Genomic DNA, 7,601 nt, shown 5'->3' with positions numbered 1-7,601 from the left:
TTTTACCATACTTGCCAAGTCCATAGGCAGTTAGATATTTCTCAAGTTTTTGACAGTTAGTTGTTGCAACGTTCCTTTTAGAGACATGTCTAGCCAGTCATACTCATTGTATGTTTTTAGGTCTCGTTTGCTTTTGTCGGTTTGCCTCTGAGTCGACCTGATGAATTCTTTGAGTCTCTATGTTGTCAGCTGCTCCAGATATGAACGCACGTATTTTTCATCAACAGCGAACTTTGTTGCATATTCTTTACTGTCATCTGTATCATTGAGGGTTATTTCTGACGAATTAAATATGGGTTTCAACTGAGCCCTTGGCTGCCAGTCATCAGGATCTCTGCGGCTACCATCATCATTTCTCTGAAGACAAGCCATCGAAAGGTTAGAGGCCGACAGGACCGCTTCAAGGAAGAAAGAAGATAATCAGCCGAAGCTTACTGCTTTTTATATGAGCAGTACATGCTCTAATAGCAAAAAACTTGACAGTGACACAGTCAGTGAGTCCACATCAACCTCATCTAAAATAATGGTTCGGATAGTGAGACTGCATAACATGACTTTATGCATATAATCATTTGTTAAAATGCCGATGAAATTGTTTCAGTGTTACACAATAATGGATGTTGTGTTGATGCACCTACTATTTGAGCATTAAATCTTTTTGTCAAAATGCTGATTAAATTGTTTTAGTATTACACAATGTAGGACTTTGTGTAAAACTGAATCAAAATCAGGCCTTTAATACTCAAGCATCATGCTGCTCAGTAGGGATGCTACTTAAAAGAAACTTGAAGACCCCCTCAAGGTCATCTTTTGGCATTTTAAGGCCCCCCATATTCCACCCAAAAAAAATTGAAGGCCACCCAATTTCTCCTCCCCCCCCCCCCCTCCCTTCCTCCAACTTAAATTATGACTGGTCCCTTAGTTTCCAGTAAAATTTAAAAGAAATGGTGACCACTCCTAGCTATTCTTTATTAGAAGATGACGTCTCACTTGTTCCCTATAGTACCAGCTGCATTCGTAATGTTTGGAAAGTGGAGTGGAAACCATTGCCGAAAGTATAGAGGTATGATTTTCCTTCTGTGTGAAAGGATAAAGGTAAAAATAAGGCTCCTGGGACCCGTTTCTCGAAAGTCCCGGTAACTTTTCGGGTCCGAAAAGCTGTTTTTGTTACCTTGTTTCCGTTCAAGATCAAAGTTTCAATAATTTTGAAATGATAGTTTAACAAAGAAAAATTGCCTGGTTGTTGTGCCAGGAATTGTGCTACTATATTCAACAGGTTTTGATTTTAAAATTTGCCTTCGTGCCCAAAAATGTATACCGCACCTTTCGCGACAACCGGCCCCCCTTTTTTTTTGAACTGACGTTTAAAGGGGATCTGTCACTACTTTCTAGCTCATTTTGCTATCATTGCCAATCATACGACTTTATTCGGAGTGGAACTTATTGTCATTGACGAAATTACTGACAAATTATAAAATAAAAGCTTCACTGTCATATGGAATGTGTCTGCCAAGAATTAAATCAAACGTCACAGACAACAAAACTTAACTTTTAAAAAAACTGTTAGGCTCACAAACCATTCCACCTTGTTATGTCTACTTAAGATAGTTTCATTCTATTTATTGGCTTTTCAAAAACGCAATCTCTGAAATTCAAAAGCCAACTGACGTTTGCGTTTTTCGCTGCCGTCAGTCATCTTGGCGGATCTCTTAGGAAACAGAACTTTACTTAAACGCGTTCGAAAGGTCATGGTTTGTGATCTGTGATTGATGGATTTCGACCCTTTTTATGTTTTTCTGTGTTGTAAGGTTCGTTGCTTGTGATCGTAATTATGATTGACGGCAGCGAAAAACGTAATTGAGAAGGAGGCTTTTGAACTTTAGAGTTCCAGTGTTTGTGAAAAGCACAGTAATACTTTCGAAACAATTTATTATAAACCCGGTCTCGAATATCAAAACGACAAACGTAACTCAAATCCAGCCGTCCGATCCTTATAATTGCGTCAACTTTCGAGATGCGACTGGTTCTAAGAAATTATTGTTTTCTATTTGGGGCACTGATTTTTGGTAACTTATGCCATCAGTAAAATTTTCAACTTTAGAAATTTGCTTCGGTTAACTTGACTTCCTTTTAGCCTTGTTGATACGCCCCTTAACTGAATCAAAATAAAATTGACCACCCTATTCACAGATATCAAATAAACTTAACACGGATATTGAATGGTCATTGGACCATTCAATACTGGATAGCTTGTGCTTGTTCCCTTGGTAACGTAAAATGAGAAAGAATGCATAACACCACTTCTTCGTCAAAGATGGAATGTAATTTACTTAAAAATTGAAACGTAACATGCTTTCTAAACGGTTTTGAGGCTACCCCACTAGCTAATGAACACTGCAAAACTTCGTTTTGATTTGGCATTCGGCGATCCAGGGTCTGCTCAGTGACCCCAAAAGATATCAAATGCTTTCATCTTAAAAACCGTGGAAGCGAATAGACCTGAAAATCAATGGAGAATTTCATCAGAATAATTAAATACTTGGTTTTGCTTTGCATTCGCAAAACTGCACAATAACAGGCCTTTTTTCTCGCGAGCATTCAAACATATGAGTCAGTTAATTCCTAAGGGATTGTAATGATATTGTTTGCATTTTCAAAGCTTGTAAATTAGTATCTTCCAGTGATTCCAGTGTCGTCATCGTGATTTAACCGGGTTATATTGTTCTTGACCATGTCACCTGTTGCAGGTTGTCTGGGTCACCCAATTGCCTACAGTTTAACACAGATTGTTGTCAGCTCAAGAGGTCTTCTGAGATGAAAACAAACTTGCAATTCTCTTTAAAGCTCCCGAGGTTGCTTTAAGGAGGTTATTCAATCTATAAACGAATGAATAATGAACTTTGTCAAGATTTTTTGGATTGGAATTTCGTACCTCGTTGCTATCTGGACTATCTGTGTGGCAGTGCCGCTTCTAAGTTATGAAGGTTTGTGGTACTGTTCTGTCAGATATGACCTGTTTACAAGGAACGTTGCCTCCGCCTCAGCGATGAATCACGCTTAATTTAATTCAGAGACGCGTTTGATGTCAACAAGTTTTTGATTCGATTCATTGCAAAGGGCAGGGCTAGACTTAAATTTGTTAGCTTTATGCTTAATTAGCCTCTAGGCAGTAGCTAACTGTGAATCTGTCTGGCATGTCAAAGAGATTAAAATTAGTGAAGCGATTACTCGATCTTGTTCTAAATGTCGTTTCACTTAAAGATCCTTCTTAAAGATAAAGATAGAAAAGTATTCTGTCCCATGCAAGTGTTGCATAAAAAAACAGAGTTTTCAAAAGAGGGTGTGTCTGTCTCTGATTCATCCAAAACCTCTCCCTGTATCTCTTTCCGTACGTTTTTCACTAAATTGTCTACTAAAGATCACAGCAAGGCGTCCATGAGCCACGCGTCCCTCTGCAAAAGTTAATCCCCCGCTAGATGCCTGACTTAGTTATACCACAGCTTTAATGACTCCTATATAACTACAAAATTTTATTCTCATGTAGACAACGAATGTACATACAATTGATTATATTTAAAAAGCATTCGATTGTCTGTATCTAAATTCCCAGTGCAATGTGCTCTGTTCCTACCGATTTCGTTGGACTAAATCGATGAAAATGCATGCTGTATTCTGTAGATACTTTCATGGCAACATAAATTGAGCAAAATCCTACCTAATCGTATTGAACACGAAGTTTTGTCTGAGTTTTTTTTTTTATCAACGAATGGGATGTTTTAATTTGCTTTCTTTATTTCTGAAAAAGTCTGTCAAAATCCCCAAGGATAGCTACCTCACTGAAGCAGTCAGCAGTCTGAATATTTTTTGCACTATATACCTATACCGTTTATGGATCCTTTATATTTTTTCGAATGTATCAATGAAAGTATCAAATATGAAAAAAAAAATGTTTTCGCATTGTATAGTATGTCGTGAGAAATGTTTTTTAAACTTGAAGTTACAGTAAATTAACTAGACCGCGTTTGTCATATATATACACAGGGCCGATTCAAGAGCGGATCAATCCCCATCGCCAGTTTTCATTTTGATATGAAATCGTATTTAACTTCTTTTCGAGACATAATTCACTTTTGACTAGAAATCCTTTTTCGTTAGTGTTCAAAGTTTCTGAGTTTTACAGTAATGTTTTGGTCACATGTATATTCATCTACAGATGATGACTTTGGAACAATTCCCCTTATCAGGCCTCAAGGCGTGCTGAATCCAAAGCTGAAGACAGAGGTGCGGCGATTAATGGTGGGTTGGTTATAGTTACTACTGATATAAACATTGTTAGTCAAATTTTGTCACCACTACATTTTTCATTTTGTTCCTTTGCATAAGACTCTAAAGCCACCAACCGGCCGAGTATGATGGAATCCAAACTCCTCTTTATTAAACTTTCAGGGCTATTGTAATTACTAAAAGTTATGAAAACATACCACCACAGAGAAAGTGTTTTGTCGTCTGACAAATAATGTAACCATAACTCCTTTTTTTTTTTTACAAAATTACGATCAACTTTCAAAAAGATGAAATAAGATAAAGTAATTTAGCTTAAATATGTCGCTGCCTCTGGCTGTGATCCTGAGGCAGAAAAGAGATATATTTATTTGTTTATTAATTAAATACTTGCTTTTCTTTGGGCTGATATATATGATCCCATCTTGTTTCAAAGATTACTGTGCAGAAGCGTCAACAATAGAACACCTGTTCTAGAGACACGAGAAGAAAGCCGAGGTAAATTGCCTCTTAGGTTTTGCTATATAACTTAGTAGCCGCCTCTGAAGCAAAACAACATGGTGTGTATATAGTACTTCAGTGGAGAGACAATATATTTTATAAATTGTTAAATATCTCCTGTCTCTCAGATTTATCTATTTATTTTTGAAGCAACTGCATCGCAAGACACTTTGAACAGGATCTATTGAGCACGAAACAAATTTAATTTGTTTAAAGCGCAAAAAATATTAAAACTGATGAAATGAAGAAACGGTAAAACGGACAACAAACGTTTGTTCGTATAGACGTCAGGAAGTCCCAACTTCAGGTGTCTCACAGGAATCAATACTGGGTCCCCTCATCTTTACATATACGTGGCAGACCAGCAAGAGACCCCGCAATGTCCGTCTCACAAATATGCAGATGATACAACCTTCTTTCTGTATCGATTCTCTTAATTAAGGATGCAACTTGGATGATTGTGCTTCGGAATTCTCTCCTTGAGGGCTATTTGGCTGATTATAATTATACTCTTAACGCGTCGAAGCCTAAGTGGATGTTACTATCTACAAAGCACATGTCTCGATTGCATAGTTTGGAATACATCCCATAAAAGAGTGTTTTTCAGTTATTCTGCAAAACAAGTTGTACGCTTTTTTGCCAATTTATTTTTACGCCGATACAATGTTTACAAGATTTTAAGGAGAGTCTGGACCCTCTTGACTGTCCTGGCAAAAGCCCCCTCCTAAACGCTGAGTACGGCTTCCAGCGTCGGTAATTTTGCTTGATATTTTGCGTGGAAGAGTAACAAAAAAAAACATAAAAGAAATGTTAATGTGTCTGAAAGCTTTGTACTTTTCCCTTTGAACAGTTTTACAATGGAAATCTGAGAAGCTCACAAAGTGGCTATACAATTCCCTAATGAAAGGACGAATCAGCATGGAAATCAGTAAACGGTCAATCGGTTGGATTTACGTAATGAATGAGTAGTGGAAACGTGTTATGAACTGTCGGAAACGTTGCAGTCACAAATGAATAGACTTTCATGACTATAAACTGCACAAATCGTAACTGGAGCCATGGACGTGTCTGGGGAACAGAGGCGCTTTCTGTCAATGACGCTAATAGAAAAGTTCATATAAATAGGGCAAATACGAAAAAAAAAATGACGGGACAGGTGGATTTTAAGGAATCCATTCATAGGCGCAACAATTAAACGCTATTCATGTAACCTTTTTGATAAATAGTAACATGTACACAACCTTGATAATCCCATCAGGAAAGCAGCGTCTGCTTGTACCTATAACTTCAAGTTTTGTGCATTTTACTAATATAATCACTTATTGTAACTCATATTAGTTTAAAGAAAGTAGCCTGTGAACAAGTTCTCCGGGGCGATCTGGGCCCCGCCTCCCGTATAAAAAATCCCCGGAGAAGTTGCTCGCGGGCTATTTTAAAATGGTATTCTTATGTAAGGCAATTTTACCGAATATGAAGAAATAAAATTGTATTTGAGGCCTTTTTGTGTGTTTCAGTATTACTACGAGATCGGTTCATAAATGTACCATGAAGGAAAGCGAGTAATTTCGTTTCGTTGTGTCATATTTATCAGCTTAAGAGTTGGCAAGTTTATACTCTCACTAGTGTTCTAATGAGTTCCAAAAGCTAAAATCCGGCTAAGGAGATGTAAATATTGCGTTAAAGGGGGAAACTTTCTGGTACTATCGGAGTGAATGCCTGTAAAGCTTGGCTTGTCCATGATCGTCCTGATCGTCCCGGTCGTCTCAATTAACGTTCAGACGATCGAAAAAATCATATGGAAACGCTACTCGATCGCAAACAACCCGGACGGCTGAGACGACCTCGATCCCTTGGATAGAGTTCAGCTCTAATGCTCTCAGACGACTGGGACGATCGGGACGATTGAAGGCTATCCCAGAAATCATTACTATTACACCAGTAATCGGCCTTGACGCCAATGAAGTCGAAAAAAATAACACAAAAATGTTTGCATCGCACAGGGGCACTATTTAAAACTAGAGAAAGTCCGTTTCATCAATTTTTGGACGTGGTGCTATGTCTTACTGGAGCTCTCCTAGCTTGTCGACGCCACAAAATCGAGAGAAAAAGCAGATAGCAAAGTTCTGACCCAGAGACACAGCTGACGACCCCGCGTCGAAAAAAAAAAAAAAAAAAGAAAAAGAAAACAATACAATTTTACATCCTCCGTAATGAAGAAGTCAGGTTAACAGTTTGACGTCGATTTTTTAATAGATGAATGTAACTTTACAAAGCCTTTTATTTCTACATCTAAAGAAAACACTGATTGATATCTATATACAGAAATTTACTTATATTCTTTAGGATTTACATACTGAAGTCTCTACTGTCTAGTTCTAGGTTGACTTTATGCCAAACTTTCTGAAGTCTGAGAAATGATGAGTGAAGGAGACCCGAAATAACAAAATTGCAGGGCACAAAAACGCTGTTCATCCCTGTTTGTCCTCCAAACGAACATCTAACATGCGCTATAAGCAGCTCTGATAAATGCTTAAATTAAGGCTTCGAATATGAAACCTGGAGTAAAATGTAAGCCGATGTTCTGCTGCCCCAAGTGATCGTTTTGCGGACACTCCTAAAATTGAAGACATTTTTATAATATGAGCCCCCCTGAAAATGGCATGCCACGGTATCTCTGATAATCATACCATTTTTCGGTGGTCACGAGATTTAGAGAGAGTAAGAATCGATGAAGGAAACGTAAAATATTTGCCTCTTTAGGCTGACTCACAGTTTAATAATGATTCACGGCTTTGTACAAATACGGCACTTAAGACAAA

General features: G+C 37.8%; 1 long non-coding RNA gene across 1 annotated transcript; it reads left to right on the top strand.

Moving 5' to 3' along the window:
• Window positions 1-4,211: 4,211 nt before the first annotated feature.
• On the top strand, window positions 4,212-5,870 carry LOC140933431 (uncharacterized). Its single transcript, XR_012165054.1, has 3 exons — window positions 4,212-4,296; window positions 4,718-4,779; window positions 5,633-5,870. It is a non-coding gene; the product is annotated as an uncharacterized lncRNA (long non-coding RNA).
• The last annotated feature ends 1,731 nt before the right edge of the window (window positions 5,871-7,601 follow it).

This window comes from Porites lutea, chromosome 4, assembly GCF_958299795.1.
Source record: "Porites lutea chromosome 4, jaPorLute2.1, whole genome shotgun sequence".
NCBI classification, from domain to species: domain Eukaryota; kingdom Metazoa; phylum Cnidaria; class Anthozoa; order Scleractinia; family Poritidae; genus Porites; species Porites lutea.
Note: the sequence above shows the minus strand (reverse complement) of the source record. Positions and strands in the feature narration are given on the sequence as shown.